Here is a 5,018-nt window from a genome sequence, read left to right on the forward strand (position 1 = left end):
TATAACACCATCAATCCCCCCTAGAGGCAAACAAGAAAAATATGTTTTTATTGCCAAAAACTAATAAAAAGCAGCAATAAAAAGTATCAGAAAATTCAACATAAACAAAAACTTGAGCAAACGGCTTTTTTAAACCTTCAAAAGGTGTAGAAAAAGAATCCCCTTGATGAAAATCATGTGTTTGATTTGCCGAGTTAAAAAAATAAATGACAGAAATTGAAGCTTGCAACAGATTTACACTGGAAATACTTTGGTACAACACTGACTTATCACATCTGACTTATCGCTTGAGCCGCCATCTTGAAATACCACATTATGATCTGTAAAAACAACGCACGCTAAAAGTACCCAAAAAGTTAACCCGATCGGAACAACACTGACTTATCACATCTGACTTATCGCTTTAGCCGCCATCTTGAAACACCACATTATGATCTGTAAAAACAACGCACGCTAAAAGTACCCAAAAAGTTAACCCGATCGGAAGAAAGTTTAAAAATCAAAGTGAGATCGGGAAATCGGATTTTTTTTTTGCCGTCTTATGATGATGGAAGAAGAAATGAATTTTACGGATTTGAATGCTCAGCTTAGGCTGACCAAAAAGTAAAAAATATAAGTGCATGGATATACCGCACATTCAAACAAGAAGAAATGAAACCATGTTAACTTTATGGAAATGACTAGCCATCCCTCATTTTGGACTACTGTTCTCAACTCTGGTCTCCCTGGAAGCGTGGTCTTATCCAGTAACTGGAAGAAGTTCAGAAATCATTTTTACATGGAATTCCATCCCTCAGACATCTTAATTATTGGGAAAAACTCAAATCAGTAAAACTGTATAGCCTTGAAAGAGACAGAGAGAGCGGTATCAAATAATTTATACCTGGAACGTCGTCATTGAAGGGAACGTCCCGAATTTTGATTATGACAAAAGTAAAGGAGGCATTTCCTACCATATAAATCAGAGATTGGGGAGAATTTGTAATCTAAAAGCTGTCAATATTAAACACAAAAATATCTGGCCAGGGAAGTCTTTCCCAAGAAGGCCCTCAATTATTCAACACCCTTCCCAGACCAATAAGAGATTTGACAAACTGCCCCAAAGAAGTATTCAAAAAACACCTAGACACCTTCCTCACAACTGTTCCGGACGAACCTCTGCTTGCCCACTATTTCAACCTTAGGCAAGCTGACTCCAACAGCCTCTCAAGCACTCAGGGAAATCCCTCAATTGCGGTATACTGCAATTGCGGTAGTTTTCAATCGTGATTAGCCTACAAAGGCTTATAACAGCTACATATATCGACTGTAAAAAATTGTACGAGAATAGCTTTTCTTTATCAATAGAATCTGATCTACGGAAAAAATATTTTGTCTGTGCGTTAAAAAGATATGATCAATTACTTTAATCGTAGAAATTTTAGCGAGACTAATTTTAGCGTTTTAGCGAGTTTTCCCTACTTTTGCTAAAATAAATCTCGCTAAAACACGCCGAATCAACAGATCGCTAAAATTAATCCGCACGAAATTTTTGGTTTTATTGCCTTGATACATTTTTATCAATACGAAGGGTCTCAGTGCAGAGAAATGCTAGAAAAGGAACTCAGTCAATAATGTAATACAAATATTCGCTAAAATTTATCCACGCGAAACTTTTCGAAATCGTGATTCGCTAAAATAAATCCAAAAAAATCGAGATTTTCCTGACTCGCTAAAATACGCTAAAATTAGTCTCGTTAAAATTTCTACGATTAAAGTATGTACAAAAATTGCCTGTTTTCTCCTTGAATCTTGAATTCTGTTTCTTGAGTATACTGCAATTGCGGTATATACATAAAAAATTTGAAAGTGACGTTTATACTGCAATTGCAGTAAGAAATTACTACCGCCGCAATACACCGTTTAACAGTGTCGACTGCGCACAGGTATGAACAATTTTTCATTGTTTTGATTTTGCCAACCACGGGAAACTTCACTTTACCCCATAAAAAATGGTAGGTAAACATCCAGTTCTCATAAGAAAACCCAGCAGAGAAATGGTAAGTAAAGAATTTCATTTAATCATAACTTCTTTTCCTCTAGATGAATTTTTGTGGAATTTTCAGGAGAGATACATAAAATTGTCATTAATATCATGTTCAAACATCTAAAACATTCTATTTAAAGAAAAGAAAAAAAATAGCAATGTTTACATTTCTCTAACCTTCCACAATACTAAAGTGAGCATTTTTACCTACCGCCTCTACGGTGGAGATGGCGAGACTGTTAAACAGTGTATCTTAAAATCATGCCAACAATCAACACAAGATATTAAATCAGTAAAGTTTGTATTCAGTGACATTGAAGGTAATCTCAAAGTATGCTTTGTCGATAAAAAACACAAGAACAGAAACATTCACACGTTTGATTCCGAAGAACACCTCGCCAACTTGATCCTTGACCATGAACACTCTGCAGAACTTCCGTTAAATGAAATTGACCAAAATCCAAGAAATTCCATAAACTGACATAATGTTCACATCAGATTATTGATTTAATCTTTTAAAGACTACTTTACGTAAGATACTTTATATTTCACCTTTCCCTATTTTAGTTTTCTTTTGAACACTTATATAAGCTCTAAGGCCCTTGTATGTATTACTGCTCTGTCTGCCATAAGCTTGTAAACGACAACTCCAATTCTATACAATGTGATGTCTGCAATCTCTGGGTCCATCATAAAAAGTGCTCTGGCCTAAGTCGTGAAGAATTCCTTACTCTGTGTGAACCGAATAATAATGACAACTGGTTCTGCCCATGTTGTATCAATAATGCTCTCCCTCTACCCCCTGATGAAAATCCTCAAAATCCTGATAATACTGGCTCTAATCTCAACGAAAATCTTAAATCTATCCTTTCTGATCTCAACAACATAGTTTCAGATTTAACAACCAATGATGACGACGAAAACTTCGATGAAATACAATTCCAATCTAATTCCTGCTCTTATGTAACTTGTGAAGAATTTAATTCACTTCTCTCTCCCAAGTCTGAAAGTCTCTCTGCTTTCCATCTAAACATCTCCTCAATGTCTAAACACTATGATGCGCTCCATACACTTTTGAATCAACTTAAGATTGAGTTTAATTTTATAGGTATCTCAGAATCTAGAAACACAATCAATGAGGAAAACCTTGCTCCCTCTACGGAGAGGGTACAAGATTTTCCGCTAACAAATTACAAAAAATTCTTCACTCCAACTGAATCCTCAGCTGGTGGAGTGTCCTTGTATATTTCTAAATCCCTTGTTCCAATACCAAGAAAGGATCTAGATAGCATCTGATATCTAGCAAAGAATCTTGAATCTATCTTTGTTGAAATTCCCAGACCAGCCGAAACAAACCTAGTTGTTGGTACCATTTACCAACATCCATGCATGTCGATAGACTCTTTTAACTCTGACTTTCTGAAGCCTCTTATCCACAAACTCTCGAAAGAAAAAAAACAAATTCTTCTCCTTGGTGACTTCAATATCAACCTTTTGAAATGTGACGAAGAACCAGTAAACTCTTTCCTTGATATTCTTGGCTCTAACCTTTTACTTCCTCAAATTCTACTTCCCACTAGAGTGACAAATCAATCTAAAACCCTTATTGACAACATTCTCTCAGGCCCTGCCACTTCTATGACTATATCTGGTAACCTTTGCTATTCTATTTCTGACCATTTACCCCAGTTTTGTCTTTTCCCTGAACTCAACTTCAACAAAATCAAGGATTCTGGTCCTTTTTTTAAACAAAACTGGTCTAAATTTGATAAAGATAACTTTATCAAACATTATACCTCAATCAACTGGGATTCCCTATTCGATAGGTTTGACTTGGATCCCAACAAATGCTTTAATATTTTCAATGATAAAATGAAGGTACTTGTAGATCGACACGTTCCCACAGTCAGGCTTACCAAGAGAGAGGTTGAATCTAAACTTAAGCCCTGGATCACACCTGGCATAGTTAAATCAATTTCAAAGAGGGACTTCTTTCAAAGGAAATCTCTCAAATCAAAAAATCAAGCAACTGCAGATCACTTTGACAGCCTTTACAGGACCTACCGAAACCAAATAGTCAATCTAACCAAATTAAGTAAAAAAAATTACTACACAAGCTTTTTTCAAAGATATTCCAATAATATGAAAAAAGTCTGGTCCGGGATCCGTGACATTATTTCATCTAAAACTCAAACTAATTCCAATATCTCCGTAACAATTGATGGTCAGATTCAATCGAAGCCTGACAAAGTTGCTAACCATTTTAACAACTTTTTCACTTCCATTGCTGATGACATCAGGGACAAGATTCCCCCCTCCTATCAACACTTCTCCTCTTTCCTCAAACACAAAAATCAAAACTCCATTTTCCTCAGACCTACATCACCTGATGAAGTCGCAAAAATTATTGGATCCTTCTCCTCCTCTAAGTCATCTGGACCAAACAGTATCCCAATAAAAATTCTCAAAATCCTTCAAGATAAGATCTCAAATCCCCTTTCGACTCTAATCAATCGATCCTATCATACAGGGGTATTTCCTGAAGTACTAAAAATCTCGAAGGTTATTCCAGTCTTCAAAAACAAAGGCTCCCCGCTCGATGTATCAAACTATCGCCCAATTTCTCTCTTATCTAACATAGAAAAGATCTATGAAAAAATTATGTATTCGCGGGTCGTGGAATTTTTAAACCAATTCAATCAAATATATATACTCTAGACAATTTGGTTTTCGTAAAGGTCATTCAACAACACATACTCTCATGAACATCTTGGAAGTATTAGAGAACACCTTGATGATGGTGGGTTTGCTTGTGGTGTATTTGTCGATCTACAAAAGGCCTTTGACACTGTGGATCATGAAATACTAATATCTAAGCTAAACCACTATGGCATCCGAGGTAATACTAAAGACTGGTTCAAGTCATATCTCTCGGAAAGGTCCCAATATCTTTCAATCTCGGGAACAAAATCAAAACATAAACCAATTAAAC

This window comes from Clytia hemisphaerica, unplaced genomic scaffold, assembly GCF_902728285.1.
Source record: "Clytia hemisphaerica strain Z4C2 unplaced genomic scaffold, Clytia hemisphaerica genome assembly, whole genome shotgun sequence".
In the NCBI taxonomy this organism is placed as follows: Eukaryota; Metazoa; Cnidaria; class Hydrozoa; order Leptothecata; family Clytiidae; genus Clytia; species Clytia hemisphaerica.